We start from the raw sequence: 16,118 nt of genomic DNA on the forward strand, positions 1-16,118 counted from the left end.
TTTTAGAAACACACCATGATAGAGATGGAGGGAGGGTAGGTTGATCAGAAGCCTGAAACAATTATCTGAGGAGGAGATGCTGGAGAAAAGAACTTGGGCAGGGTCAGTGGGATATATCAGAGCTAACAGATAGGAAGTCAGCAGGTCAGGCCATGCGTCAGTGGACTTGGAGAGCTCCTCATTAAGAGAATAATTGGGTGGTGGTACTTACTGTCTGCTATGAGATGAACGGAGGAGTAGCAGGTTTGGAGGGAAAGGTGACACTGGTTTGAGCTTGGCTAACTGTGAGACATCCAAAGGGAGATGTCCCTTAGGCATGAGAAATAGGGTAAATGTTCTGGAAAGAGGATGTAGTGCTAAAGGAACCCAGGTTGGACAAGATCCCTGGGACCTTGGGGATGTTTGCATGGTACGTTCCAGTGTCCCAACTTCCATGACATGACCAGCAAGACCCCAAGAACCTGCTCCCTCCACCACTGGTCTCCAACTCTTCCAGAAGACCCAGAAAGAATGGAGTGCCTTCACAGAAACCCCAGTGTCTTATTAAGAACTTCGAAGTAACCCAGAATCCTAGAGGTCGTGTCTGTGGTACATTCATTTTCTCGCATCCCCACACATGTTTCCAGTGGTCTCTTTGCCTGAAAAAATAAATCAAGGGAAAATAGCACAGACTCAGCAATGATCGTGTGCCAGGAACCTACCATCCTGGTCACATCCCATGAGTTAACTCATTCAGTCCTTGCAACAGTCTTGTCCCCATTTTGCAGCTGAGAACATCAAGGCTCAAAGAGGTCACTACGCTTCCCTGGGGCACAAAGCACATCAGTTCCTTGAGTACATTTTGAACTCAGATCTCTCAAGTGCCAAAATCTTGGCCACGACATCACAGCTCCCACAGGCCTGCCACAAAAAAACTGATGACGTGTGAGGACCCTTTCACTCTTCCTCCATGAAAGGAGCAAATATCTGAGAGGCTGGAATGACTGTCAACGGCGTTGTCCTAGGGTGAACAGTTCTTCCTTTGAAATCGCCTTCTTCCCCTGGACAGAAGGGCATTACCTCCCTTTAACTGAATTACCTTTTTAAAAACCTTCCTTCCAAATATGGTCACAATCTGAGGTCCTGGGGGTCACGACTTCAACATGTGAAATTGGAAGGGCACGCTGTTGGCCCACAACAGATACCTTCTACAGAGCCCTTTTGCCCCCTGTGCTCAGCAATGGGTCATCCTTCTGGTCAGGGCCCTCTCTCAACCCTGCATCTCCCTGTCTGTTTCCACCCTCTCCACCCTCACCACCCCCACTGAGGCAATCAAGGAAACATCTTGGCCTATCAAGCCAGGCCACAAGATGGCGGACTGTAGGCTCTTTGTTCACTGGCTTCATGGACCCACTGTGTGGATCCATTCCTAGGGCACACCACCCCAAGTAGAAGTACCTCAAACGTCCACCCAGAGGGCAAGTCAAGGCCCTCTTTGTGGCTGTGTCATCGGGCAGGCAAAGGCATGCTTTGACAGAGCAGAACAGAGATGTCATCACAGAGTCCGCCCGGGAATCCTGAAGCTGGGCCATTAGCTGATGGCTGACTGAATCGCCCCTCCTGACCGGATGTTCCGGGCCCACAGGTACAGGCCAAAGCTTGCAGGTTGAGCCTCCTGGCCCGATCCACGTGGGGTGACCAGCATGGGTGGTTCAGTGGTAGAATTCTCGCCTGCCACATGAGGTGACCAAGCAATAGGCTTCAGCTCTCCCCGTCCAGACCCAGGCACCCTGAGGGCTGAAGGAAGGAGCCTGTTAGCACACCCTATGAGCCAGCAGCTTTCCTGGGCCCTCCCTCATGCAGTCCTTACGGCAACCTCATCTTTAAAAAGCAGCTCAGCGAAGCCAAGTCACAAAGCTTGGAGGCTGATTGAGCGAGATTCAAATCCAAGTCTGTCTGCCTCCAATGTCGGTCCTCTGCTTACTCCACCTTCCTTGAAGAATCCTCATCCCTGATCTCCAAGCAGCGTGGAAGAGCACAAGGGGCCCCAGAAGTCTGGAGCACGAATGTCGCTGTCTGCAGGATAAAGACAGATTCCGAAAACCGTAGGCGAGAGAGTTTGGTCACTGGGTTTGAGAAAAATTCACTCCGAGGTTTCTCTGTTTTCCAGCAGCTTCTGTCTCACAAGAAGCCGACCCCTGGCCACCCCCGAGACAAGGGACCTCAGGGACAGCCACCGTACTTGGAAAGGAGGGCAGGAGACACTGCACGAACTAGCAGAGAAGCAAGGTGTCTTCCACCGACCCCCCCACCTCTGCCCTCCTCACCCCGACGTTTCTGCCACGGAGCAGCCTGCGCGCCCTGCGAGATCGGAGCATTTCGCTTTTCTGCCTAAATTCTCAGTTAGCCTCACACTGTTGTACAGGATAAAAGCCAAACTCCTCACCATGCCCTCCAAGGTCCCTCCCTGTTTCCTAAGACCCAATCCCTGCCTCGTCCCTCTCCGTCTCTGCACCCCTTTCTCTACATACAGGCGTCTGAGGGCGGGACTGTTGCTAGCACAGAGAAGGCTGAGGGGATCCAGTGGAAGAGCGACAAACCCAGAGCCGAGTGTGGGAGCCCCTGGTTTAACCATTCTCCAGGAGGTGACACGGGGCTGGGAGTCCTCCTGCGTCTCAGCCCTTCCCTAGATCCTTGGAGTGGTCCCCACCCTGCCCACCCACAGATGGAGAGAGACAGGGAGGAAAGTGGTGAGCCCAGGACAGAAAGGAAACGGAGGGGGTGGGAGACACAGGGCAGGTGCAGGCCGGGCCCGCGAGTCTCCCGTCAACACCCAACTCTCTGAAGTTCACCAAAAGCAACCGCAACGTGTCACCTGAATAGACGCTTATCTTTCTCTTCAGGTCTCTGGCCCATTTTCTCTGCATCTTTCTTTGCATCCCTCCCGTGCAAAACTGGTCTTATCTGGGAATCAAGGTGGGGAGGGCAGGGAGGAGACAGGGGCATCATTTTCTTGGAGGGCAAAGTGTGAACTAAGTCCCCACTGGCCGGTCCGCATGCCATCCTCGTGACCACCAAACCAGGGGCTGCAGACCGTGTCCCCAGACTGGCCAAGGCAGCAGAGACACGGGCTCTGCCTTCCCGGGAGGAGTGTCCGTTTTCTCCGAAGGGGTTCGGGAGCTTGGCTGCCACCCCTGCACGTGCCGGCAGCCGGGGAGGGGGGAGAGAACGGACTGAAATCTCACTTGCTCAGAAAGAGCACATTCAGCAACAGTGGCGGCTCCCAGAGACACAGATCCGCTCTGGCTTGATTTCTCTCAGCCTTTGTCTCCGTGCAAAGAGCAAGAGCTATTACGCCCTGTCCTGCGGCCAAGGACTCACCCTGTCTGGCATGGGTGAAATGCTACCCTGGCCTCCAGGGTCGCCAGATGCGTCCTTCCCCCACACTTGAATTTCTGGGACCCTCACCACCCTGCCCCAGGACAAAGGAAACAGACCTTGTCCTGGCCATCAAGTTCCAAGAACTCGGTCCCTTCCAGAAAGTAGGCAAGGTTTGGACCCCATGGGGAAGGCTGAAACAGGGGCCAAGGAGTTCCAGAGAGTGAAGCCATCCTCACCCCTCTCCACCTCCACAGATGGCCTGGGCTTTGAGAAGGGCTGAGGGAGCCTTTAAACCTCTGGCTTCTCTGGGTTCCTTCTTCTCAACTCCGGGAGCCCCAGGGAAGTATGAGCAGCTGCTGAGAAGGAGGGAGTGGGTCGCCTTAAGGTGGGAGGCCCAGTCTCCAAACGAGGGATTCTTATGGTAGTCTTAGGAAGGCAAGACTCCGGTCAGAGCTGACCCAGAAACTCCTGGACCCTGCCAGGCTTGGCTGGGACCCCGAGGCTTCATGAAAGGGGGTGAGAAAGAGGGAGACAGGCAGGAGATGCCGCTGGACCCCATCTATCCACAGCTGGTCTCCTGCCCCCCAGGGCTCCATCTCAGCCCGGGGCTGGCCTTCTGCTTCCCACTGTTGGGCTCCCTGAATAGCGCACCTGATGCGTCCATCTCCCATATGCCCTGGCCACTCCACGCTCCCGTATTCTGCCCTCCCGCCTCACCTCAGTGTCCTGCCCCACAGCTCCCGGGGGGGCCAAGACGGCCTCGTTTTTATACCCCCAGGGCAAGGATCCACAGGATCCGTCTGTTTTTCCTTCACTCGTTCCTTAGACAAACCCTACTGGCACATTTAATTTGGGGTGTGCTCAGCTCTGGAGGTGAAAACTGACCAGCACTCCCTCTCTGCCCTCCACAAACTCATAAACTCCTAGAGAAAGGAGATCAGGATTAAAATGATGACAGTGAGATGGTAGCGTTCAACATTTTTAAGCACCTACTATGAGCCAGTATATATGAAATATATACTACGACATCAAGAATACATATGACCCAGTCCCTAAAAGAGAAAAAGCAGCATCCACACACAATGTCTCAGTCTGCTGCAAGTTCATCCTGGCTGAGAACCTGCGGTAGGGTCTCCCACCCCCAAGAAGGGCAGGCCGGGAGCACCAGGGAACAAATGCCTCTCCCACCCAGACCAGCTTTCAGCTAACAGCCCCGGTTTTCTCCCTTTCCGTGGCGGCGGGGCCCCTTGGAGCTGTGTTCCCCGTGCTCTCCTAAAGGCTCCCGCAGGGCTGTGTCCCAGTTGCCCAAAGCAACAACCTGTTCATCAAGGCCGGCTGTACCGGCTGGCTTCCCTTCCCTAGTTCACACGCCCCTCCCCGCCAGTGCTTCCTGGGACCACCTCCCAAGGCAAACCCTCACAGCCAAATCCTGATCTCAGGGGCGGCTTTGGGACGACTCTGGCCTCAAGCATCATGCAAAGCCTTCCCCACATCCTGGTCTCCACCTGCAACTTCCCACTTGACCTCCTGGAAGCCCTCTGCCCACCTCTGCCCAAGCTGGCTGCAGTGTCCTTCTCCAGCATGCCAGGGGACCCTGCCTCTCACCGTGGCCCCTTATGCTCTGACTCCAGCCTGGGACCTCCATCCCCATCCCTCCCCAAGTCACTCCCAGATGCTAGCTTTAAAGAATTCTTTGATTTCCTCCGAGACAAATTTGAGTTCTGTGACTTCTAGGAAGCCACTCCAGCCACAGCAACTGGAATTGTAATGCAGGTGTGTGTCCATATGGGCACATGCCCTGCTTCAACCAAACCTTTTTTTTTTTTTTTAAGATTTTATTTATTTATTTATTTGACAGAGATCACAAGTAGGCAGAGAGAGAGGGGGAAGCAGGCTCCCTGCTGAGGGGCTTGATCCCAGGACCCCGAGATTCTGACCTGAGCCAGAGGCAGAGGCTTTAACCCACTGAGCTACCCAGGCGCCCCAGGCGCCCCAACCAAACCCTTGAACCCTCCTTGCATAAACTGAAGAAAAGCACAAAGCATAGGGTGGGGGACCAAAAAGTACTGAGAAACAGACGATTTCTTTACCTCTGAAATCTTTTCATGAGTTAGAGAAAAGGATAGATGTAGGAGACTGACAGAAGAGGAAGGAGCCCCCAAGGGCTCAGTTAGAAGCCTGGGAGGAGAGGAGGGGGAGAGGGGAGGGGGGGAGGGAGCGAAGGAGGGGGGGAGGGGGGGAGGGGAGGGGAGGAAGGAGGACAAAAGAGAAGAGAGAAGAGGAGGAGGAGCAGAAAAAACAGGAGGAAGAGGAGAAAGTGGGGTGCACCCAGCCTGAAAGGAGTGGTCACTGGGGAGAAAACAAATTATTCTTACTTTTTTTCTCTGTTTTCAGTTTCTTGTCCTGTGAGGCCAACCTCTCTTTGTTTTGGGTTTTTTTTTTTTCAGGCTTCCATAAAAGGATCCCTGTTATTTGTGGATATCAGCAACGCCACGGCCACCACCGAACGGGTTATCTTTAGGCAACACCACATCTTACAAAATCTTAAAGTGAAAGTTCAAATCTCTATTTCAACCCAAAGACAGAGACCACTGCTCCCCGCCCCCGACCCCCCCCCACCCCGTTCAGGTCCTTTCCTCAGCCTCTGATGACGTAACTGTCCAGCTGTCGGAAGAGGACAGGGCAGTGACCGTCCCGGGCTCCTGCCCTCCCGGCCCCGTGGTCCCAGCCCTCTCCCTCCTCACCCAAGCCTGACAACCCACCCTAATGCATTGACCGTGGCCTTTGCTGGAGGGGCTAAATATAAAACTTTGCTGTGCTCCTCTTGTCAAAGTTAAAAGCCTTTCATGTCTGTGTTAATGTTTTTTCTGTCTGCTGGCTCCGGTGACAGATGCGGCATCGTGGGCTGAGTAACTGGGAGAGTGAATGGCTGGCAGGGGCCGCGGAGGTAGGGGTAATTTATCTCAGAGAGTTTAAGCAGAACGACGTGGCTGGGAACAGGAGGGGGCGAGGCTGTCACCTGATTACTAATTCCAAGATTTCTCCTCAGAGAGGGAGAAGGAGTGAGCGAGGCTGAAGGGAACAAAAAGCAAATCAATAAACAGGTTAGCGTCTGCGTCATTATTAACTCCCGGCCTGTCAGCACCCCATTGAAGCGATCGCTCGAGGCGGCCTCGGATTTAATGGTCAGTGCGATAGATTTACTGTAAATGTTATCAGAGGCAGGGGCGGGGGCAGGGGACGCGAGGAGGCCTTCATTGACAAATCATTGAATTGCGCCGGGATGCACAGAGCCATTTCTGACCATGAATATATAACCCAGAGCTTAGGTCCTGGGTGGGAGTTCCTCTCTCCGATTTCAATCCTGCCACACCCTCCTTTCCTTGAATCCTTCACTTCTGGAATGTTCCAGCAGCCAGGGGTCCCCTAAATCTTTCCAAGGGTCTCTTGATCTGGCCCTTGGAAAACCTGGGAAGGCCAGGCAGCAGGTCTGCACCAGAAGCCTCTGAGATCCAAGGACAGTCAGAAAGCCAGGAAGGGGTGCAGGCCCCAGAAAGGGGGTGAAGGTCTGAGGCTACATTCAGGCAGGTGGGAGACCTCTGAAAGGTCAGTCCTAAAGGAGGCATTCCCTGAGCTCAGGGTCTAAGGGCTGGGATGCCTTCTTTTGCCCTTCCAATCACTCACCAGTCTCTGCTGCTTCTGATCCTCCCACCTCCTGTACCTACTAACAACAAATGCTTTACACCCCAAGATTGGCGGGAGAACTTTTGACTGGTCCATTCATCAGAATGTAGGTTGCTGGCCTACTCTATTGCCAGGAGCCTTGGCAGAACAGAAATCCAGGAGCAGGGAGAAACAGTGGCCAGAGAGCACAGTAAGGCAACCTGCTATTTTCAAGAGCAGGTCTGCTGTGTACAGTCGTTTAGGCTGTACACTGCACAAATCTAAGAGACATCATTCACGTCATAATCTGAGTATAAGGCAATCTCTGGAATTGTACAGGATGCAAACTTCACAGGCACATGAAGCAGTCCTAGAAAGAGGCAATGCCAATACTGATAGTGGAGGGTAACAGCCACCCACAGATCTGAACACTGAGAACCTTTCCAATAGATTCCAACTAGAATCAGAAGGGACAAACTAGGCTGCCAGGCAGGGGTTGTCTAAACAATTGGAAGGGTTTTAAAAGACCTTAGGAACTTGGGCCATTGAGAAGAAGAGTGTTTTTGCTGACACTTGCAAGAGGAAAAGACTGTGAGAACAGTCACCTCAGGGAACGCAGCCTTCCTGTTAGCCATGCTGACCGTATTCTTTCAAACCAAGCATGGAAACTCAAGGTCTAGCAAAGAGATTTTGCTCTACGGCTGGAGACAAAAAGCTTAGATGCTAAAAGGTTTCCCCTGTCAGGCACAGAAACTATTCCTGAGGTGAGAAGCAGAACATTTGGCATCTCGCTTGGATTCCCAAAAGTAACCCAGAGAGATGGAGTCAAGGAGGCAAGCTCAAACCCCTGTTTCCCTCCACATCACCACCCCCCACCCCACACCACCCAGACCTGCAGCAGATAAGGCCTGTCTCAGCGTGGGTTCCCTTAAACGGGGTCCCTAAGTCCAGGACTTGGAAAGAGGTCATTTGCCAGGGAGGTAAACCAAGAAGCAGGCCAATCAGGTTCCTTCAGTCCTTTATATCAGAGAGAGCTCTCGGGCATGGAGAAAGAGACATGAGGCTTAAGAGACCAAGGAAATTGGCTGCAGTTGCAGGTGGGCTCCAGTGGTCCTGAAGATGTGGGACAAGACCTCAATGGCATCTTCTATAGGATCCAACCTCAGCTGCCACCAGGACTGCCCAACTCCCTACCCCCATTCCTCTCATAGAAAAAACAGTGCCTTAGAACACCGCTGCTCTGTTCAGAAGCCCTGGCTGCCATCTCCCACGGAGAGAGCCAGGAGCATCCAGAATTATCACTGATTATTCCTTGAGGACTTGCCACCAAGCTTACGCCAAGGAGGATCTTTTGTGCAGGACTGTCCCACAGTGGCAGGTTTGGGGATTATTTCGTTGAGGCTAGGACACCTCCCACGCTTCCTGGGGTTACCCTGAAGTCTGGTCTTTATTTTGCTCCAGGACATTCTTGGGGGCTGGCCGAGAAGACAAACCCCTAATTGTGTATGCAGAGCTTTACCCCATGGCACCATTCCCGTTTCACAGCTATCTCAAGAGCTCAGCCACAGAATCCAGGTTTTCCTAAAACATCGAGGTGATTTTTGACAGATCACATCCTGGGAGTTTTCATCCAGAAACTGGGGGCCTCCTCAAGCTTCCCCTGGGATGAAAGTCACCTGCAGGGCTGGACGGAGGGTGGCTACCCCCGGGGATGGCTATCGCCCCAGACCTATCCCTCCAGGCCTGCCAGGTTGGGGGCTTTCTTCTGTTGCTCCTCTCCCAGTGGCCCCACTTTCCCTACTGAGCATCTCAGCCCTTCCCTCCTTGTAACCAATTCCCTACTTAAATTCTCTAAAGGGATTTTGAACCAGAGTGTCAAAAATTGTTAATGTGATTTTTATTCTTCTGTCTGGTGCCTGACTGACGTGCGGGCTCCGTCTACATTTCCTACCCCTCTCCTTGCTTTAGTTGTTCTCTTCAGAATGATCACTGTCCAACAAACGATACACTTTTCTCTCATTCACGGTCTGTCTCCCTGACTAAAACAAGGGCTGGGAGTTCCTCTCTTTACTCACTGCTACTCTCTAGGGCGCCACACGGTCCCTGGCACAGAGAAGGTGCTCAGGAAATAACGTGCAGAAGTTGCTGGCCACTCCATGGGGGACCCAGACAGGAGCCTGCTGCCTCCGTGCAGACCCCGAGTTGCCCAACCCAGAAGCCCCTCTGTCTCCAGCCGGGATCTGAAGCCCCGGGCTGCCCACCACTTGCCCCTGACAGGGCCTTCTGTATGTTTGCCCAGTGAGGCTGGGGGGACAGGTACAAAGCAGGGGCTGGCCGGGGACAGCCACAGCCTTCACAACCTTGCCCTGGGGGAGACACACAGACAGAGAACAGCAGGACAGGTGAGGTCTGTGAGAGAGGAACTGAGGCCTCTGAGCTGTTTCCACATCTGAGGCGTTCAGTGTGCCCACGGGTATACACAAACCTGTGGACTTGCTCACACACACATGGACACACACATCTCTTCACCCACACAGGAACCCATCAGACTTTTCTGTCCCTACCCACCTACATGCCCTTCCCTCGTTAGCTGAGTTGAGCTGAGCCTCGCCCAGCACACTGGGCTTCCCCCGACTGGAAGCCTGGAACCTCCCCGCCCTCGTCTCCTCCAAGAGCGTGTGCTCTCCGGCCCTTCCCAACACCCACCTGTCTGCCCAAGGAGGTGGCTGCCAGGAGGTGGAGACCCCAGAAATGAGCCTGTCCTCTCTCCCAGCAGACCAGAAGTTTCCGTGGGGAGGGGTGAAGGACAAGGAGGAAACACCTCTGCGTGTCCTGAGACTGAGGGAGAGCCCCTTGGAGGCAGGAATGAGAACCTCACCCTCCTTTAGATTTCAGGGTTCTGTCCCTGAGGATTAATGTATTCCTTCTGGAAGAGGGAGTGGGGGTGATGGTGTTTGTGGGGAGGTGTCTATGGGCTGTGTGTGTGGCGTGTGACATGTGCTTGTGTGGTGTATGTGATGTGTGGTGTGTGTGTGTTAATGGTGTGAGGGGGTGTAGTGGACATCATATGTGTATTCATATGTGCGCTATGTTCCAGTGTGGTATGTGTGATTTGTGTGTGTGCATGACATATGTATGGTTTTTATGTCTGCCGTGTGCATTTCTGGGGTTTGTGTATATGTTTGTATGGCATATGTATCTGTGTGTTCATGTGTTCGACTGTGTGGTATATATGTCCGGTATGTGTGTGTGTGTGTGTGTGTGGCTTGTGTACATGTTCTGTGTTGTGTGTGGTGTGTAATACAGCATGTATCTATGTGTTTGTGTATGGGATCTATGCCTGATGTGTGCGTTGGTGGGCTCCTGTGTGTGGTATGTGTGGCAAAAGTGTCTGCGTGTCTTGGTATGTCTGGTATGTGTGACCCGTATATGTGTGTTTGGTCTGTACACAGAACTACACGCTGTGCCCACACACTGAGGACAGAAGCAGGGCTCCAGCACCCCACACTGTCCAGGGGAGTGGGCCCATCCAAGGCCGTCACTGTGGGCAGACACTGGCAGGCAAGTGTTCTCTGGAACACAGACCTCAGTCTGAGGGAAGGGGTGGGCCCTACAGACAGAGGGTGGGGGAAGTTAGGCAGGGGGCTTGGGAGAAAACAGTCTCTGAAGAGCGACAAGCGCAAGCAGGTCCATGGGGACCCCAACCCAGAGGCGCTTCTCCAGGCCTTTCCTGGGCTCTGGACCCACCGCACCTCAGCAACCGTCTCAGGCCCCCGCCTCACCAGAGCCCCATGGGAAGCCTGGCCCTGAGGCGGCAAGCAGGCAGTGCATCCCAGGCTTGAACTAGCCCGAAGGCAGGGGAGGGGAGCAGGGGGGAGGAGGAAGCCTGCCCACCACCCCCTCTGTTGGCACCTGGGCCCGAGCCTCCTTTTGGGGGAGGCCCTGCAGAGCAGGAGGGGCAGGGAAGGAGCTGTGGCGAACGGAGGAGCAGGGTGCAAGGTTCTGTCAGACCCTGGTCCTGGCTGGCATCTGGAGACAGGCAGTGGCCTCCGAGGGACGGTGAGCTGGACGGGAGTGCCAGCAGGGCAGGACAAGGTGACCTCCCCCAGCTGGCACTGGGCTCCTCATGAGCCCGTCACCCCCGCCAGGTTCCCAGCCCGAGCACGGCGGCAGAGCCTGGCCGTCCATGGGGGATGTGCCAAACAATTACTTTCCTTATTGAATATCTGATTAATTATTCAGGAGCCACATCAATTATTCATATCTCATTTAAGCGAGGGGGGAAAAGCCACTGCCCCTTGACAGAAGTTTCTCAGCGCCTCCCAAGGCCCTGGGGACTGAGTCATCAGTGGGAGAGATGGTCACAGCAGGAATGCGGCACTGCCACGCATGGCAGGCTCTGTAAGCTTCCTTTGGCACATGTGGCCACTCAGGCACCCACACACCTGGTCATGCTGTCACACACACACACACACACACACACACACACACACATGCTGAGCCCCCACCAGGCGCTAGCCAGGTACAGCAGTACAAACAGTGTGGAGACGGCTGCGTAAATGCTTCGACATCCTTCCGATGCCATGGAAGGGGAGAGAAATATGTGCTCTCGGAGGAAGAAGCCAGTTCCTCCGTCCTGCAGGGCAGGATCCAGCAAGGAAATGACATTTGAGTTCAGATTTGACAGAGGACAGGGCAGGTTGGTGCAGGGGTGTGAACAGCATGTGGGGCTGGGGACAGTGGGTGATGCAGGAGAGAGACAGAGGAGAGGACGGAGACCCGTGAGCAGAGACCGGATGACCCAGAGCCTGGAGTTTGACCAGTGGGGAGCCACTGCAAGTGCAGGGTGCCCAGAGGGACGCCCACTGGGGGCAAGGGCCCCATTCCAGCCCCTGGTTCACCCACTCCCCCCATTCTGTCCAAGGGTGTCCACTGGCAAGGGGTACATCCTGGGGTCTTCTCAGCTGGGGCTAGGAGCCATGAGGCTTTTGAAAGTGGCTGAAGCTTTGCCACTTACCTCTCCAAAGTTCCCCAATGGAAGCAGGGAGCAAAGTGGGGAGGGGCTCCAGAGAATCTTGGACTTTCAGTGCGGGGAGTGAGATTTACAGGTACTTTTGGCAGATGGAGAAAGAGAGGCCCAGAGAGGGGAGCCAGCAGCGGGCTCAGGAGAGGCAGTGCGGGCTGCAGGGGACGGGGCCTGTGGCTGCCTGTCCCACTTCAAACCCCGGGAGTTCAGAAGGCTGGGAGCCGGGGACAGGCACAGGCTGCCTCTCCACTCTGTCTTCCACCTCCTTTGTCTATCCATCACTCACGTGGTCTGTGCATGTATGTCTTTCTCCTTCTCCCTCTGTCTGTCTGGCTCCACACTGCCCCCATCTCATTCCCTCCCCCCCACCATCCCCTCTCTTGCTCTCTCTCTTCCCCTCTTCCTGTCACCCCACTATTCTGTCCCTCCCTCTCTCTCTACCCACCACCCATCTGTGCCTTTCAATTTCTCAGGTCTTTGTCGCTCTCCCACTCCCAACTCGCTTCTTTTCCCAGACTTGTCTTTCTCCCCACCCCCTCCTCGCCCCTCACCTTCTTTCTCCCCATCCCCAGGTGCATCCACGCCTGGGACCCAGCCCCTCAGCCTGACCAGACCCCGGTGCCCCACACCCCACTAATCAAATCTGTGACCTGATTCAATTACACCCAGCAAAAACCCAGACATGTAACCTTGTTAATATCACGTTTATTAGAGGGAGGGGAGGAGAAAATTAAGATAGACTTCGTGTTGCTGCTAATTAGAAAAATTGAGACTTTACATCTGCGTAGCGCTAAGCAACATGTGGTGGTAACAGATGTGGGCTCATTACACAGCTGCACGGGGCGGGGGGCGTGCAGAAAACGTGCCCAAGCCAGCCTCGCTCCTGAGCAGCAGCCCCCTCCATGGAGCGACCCCCACCCCCAGCAGGATGACACCCTCAGAAGCGAGATGGCCAGGACCTGGAAGAGGAGGCCGTTTAGTCCAGCAACTAAGACCCCCAGCCTTTAGAGTCAGATCAGAATTCAGACCCTCGCTCTATTACGTGTGAGCTGTGTGACCTTGGGCAAGCCCTTAACTTCTCTTGTGCCTTGGGTTAGTAATTTACACAGATACCCTCAGTGCCAGCTTCACAGACCTATGGGAGGATGAGATGAAATAAGGTGAGTTGAGTGCTGAGCATGGGATCTGCACATGCTTGGACCTCCCGTGCTGGTTGTGGGCAGGGGGACAACCAAGCATCATAGCTCCCCAGCATGAGACATGTCCACCCCTTTGCTCGTGCCTCCACACCCTACCCCTGACAAAGCCCAGTAAGAGCCAGGCCTCAACCCACCAGTCCCTGGGGACTTTGTGGGTCCGAAATGACCCCACTGCAGAACTCTTTAAGCTTGGATTTGAGACTTGCAAAGGAACCATGGAGGAAGGGAAGGAGGCACTGAAAAGCCTACTTAGGGGGCCAGTAGAGGGAAGAGGGTGAGGCCAGAGATTGTGGGTGGACAGGATTATCAGGTTTAGCATTTAAATAAATAAATAAATAAATAAATAAATAAATAAAAATACCAAGGATACCCAGTTAGATTTGGATTTCATATTGATAATAAGTCATTAAGCATAAGTATGTTCCATACAACCTTTGGGATATACTTATGCCAAGCAATGATTGTTTCATTGTTTATCTGAAATCCAAATTTGAGCATCCTTGATCTTATTTGGTGACCCTAGATGGAGAGTCAGAACAAGCTGGAACTGGAAGAGGGTCCAGGGCTCCCCTGATCCCACTAGACACAGAAAACCAGCCATGGAAGGGGTGGGGCTGGGGATGAGGAGAGGCTAGGAAGCTTCCCCTCCCTGTGCCACCCTAGGAGCTGAGGGCAGGTCTACCCCACCCTGCATGCTTCTGTCAGAGCTGTGTGGAAAGGGATTCTGGCCCCAGATGCTTCAGGTGGTTGGGCCCTGGAAGTGGGGGGAGCCCCCCTTTTACCAACAAGACAACCCAGTCAGACCCATATGATAAGTGAGACACGAAATCTCATGAAATGTTGCCCTTTTATCTCCCTCTGCACCCAGTCAGGGCACTCTCTTAGACCCTGGATCCCCTGATGGGGCACCCCTATAAGCAGCTAGGAGCACAGGCACCACAGGAGCTCTTTGGGGACTCGCCACCCCATATTTGCAGGACTGCACAAAAGGGCTCATAAAAACCAAAGGAAAATCCTTTCAGGGCCTCGTGAAATGTCCACAGATAAGGGGATTCAGGGCAAAACAAAGACTGGGCCACCTTCTCTCCAGACAGGGCCCTTGAGGCCTCCCCCCTTCTGGTCCACATGTGGGGTCAGACCAAAGGGAACCAGGGATGCAGGGAGATGAAGCAGGGCTGACAAATACACTAGGCATTCTGGATCAGGTGGCAAGGTGGCGAGGCCCAGGGTGTCTGTGAGGTGGGACTGGGGACCAGCCTGGGCTAAGGTCTCCCCAGGGGCACCACCCCACAGCCAGCCTGGCTAGTCCTCACAACTCCAAAATTGAGAGCCTGTGACCTTCCCAGAGGTGAGCCCTGCACTGGGGCCAGGAGAGACTGCAGAGGTTCATTTAGGACCCCGGAGTCAAGCACAGGGTTTCCTACAGGTGAGCACTCCCTGCCTGAGGGGCACTGTTCAAAACACTTAGCAAATAGCCACTCATTTACCTGCCGTATGCTGGCTGCCCCCACGCACTGCCCCCATCCACTCTTCCACCTTCTCTGACATGCACAGCACCCCCAGAAAGCTGATCTCTTCCTGCTGTGCCACACTTGCCTCCAGTCCTGGGGTCCTTTCTGACAGTGGGAGGCCCCTGGAGGAGGTGAGTGGTCCTGCTAGGGGTGCAGCCACGGCTATTGATCAGGGGAGGCGAGGAGGAGGAGTTATGAGACTCCAGCTCTTGTGGCCTCTGGAGACACCTCTCTCTCCCTTGCCCCTCCAGCCTGGACAGGTTGGAGGGCTCCCTGTTTTCTGCTCTTGCTAACCCTAGACCTTACCATCCCCTATATTTCTTTAATCCTGCCCATGCTGTGTAGATTGTCCCTTCCTTCCAGACATCCCTTTGGGGAAGCCTCTGGAGTGTGCCCTTTCTGTCCCTCCAGGATCTTGACTGATCTAAGAGTCCCACTAAGCAGGTTACAATTATCACCCCCATTTCGAAGATAAGAAAACCGAGGCACAAAGAGGTTAATAACTCGCCCAAGGGACACCAAGAGGTGACTAACCCTGATCACTGCAGGCCCAGTTCCTTCCCCCATACCTCTTGGGACCCTCCACACACACGCCTTGCTCCTGTCTCCCTCCTTAAATCCCTCCCTCACACCACACAGCTGGGCTTTCAGACGGGCCAAGTTCAGATTTTATCTGATCATTAAGTAAATGAGTCTTTGGTCTCGGGAACAGGAAGGCATGGAGAATTCCACTCCCAGAGCCTCATGAAGCAGGGATAATGCAGGCCCAGGTCCCACACCTCAGAATTAGGATTACAAAACCTATAACCAAGTCCAACTCCATTCATGAAGACAGTTGTGGGGTAAGCCATGGCTGGGCATGTGGTGGGTTCCATTAGCCTACCAAACCAGTGCACATGATGGCCTACAAGAAAGAATTATCCCGTCCAAAATGGCAATAGTGCCAAGAGTGACAAACTTGGGTTTCCCGACTCAGAGAGGACCACAGAATCTCAAGGCTTTCAGAGAACATTGGTCCTACTGCAGATAAAGAAACTGAGGACACAAGAAGACCTCAAGTCACTGCCCAGTTAGATGTAGCCAGCATCCAAGTCCAAGTCAGTGTTTTTCGTTCTAAAGTCTAGCACAGCACTTTGCACTGTCCAAGGCAGATGCTTGCTGACTTGACCCAACCTCTTCACTTCTCCAAGAGGATTCTCAGTTGGTCCTCAGCTGTCTTTCCCTGCCAGAATGAGCTGAGATCTGGGACAGAAGGTCCTAAGGAATTCCTATACCTGGAAGATGCATCCAGAGAGCTTTCCTTTGGAGTTCTCCCCTTCCCACAAAGGCTCTTGTCAAGAACACCTGCCTGTGCACACA

General features: G+C 53.9%; 1 long non-coding RNA gene across 1 annotated transcript in view; it reads right to left on the reverse strand.

Moving 5' to 3' along the window:
* Positions 1–1,381: 1,381 nt before the first annotated feature.
* Positions 1,382–16,118, reverse strand: part of LOC309871074 — an 85,872-nt gene continuing 71,135 nt past the window's right edge. Inside the window, exon 4 of the long non-coding RNA XR_014315010.1 lies at positions 1,382–1,776. This is a non-coding gene — a long non-coding RNA (uncharacterized lncRNA). The remainder of the gene's footprint in view (positions 1,777–16,118) is intronic.

The sequence above is a fragment of the Mustela nivalis genome (assembly GCF_964662115.1).
Source record: "Mustela nivalis genome assembly, chromosome: 8".
NCBI classification, from domain to species: domain Eukaryota; kingdom Metazoa; phylum Chordata; class Mammalia; order Carnivora; family Mustelidae; genus Mustela; species Mustela nivalis.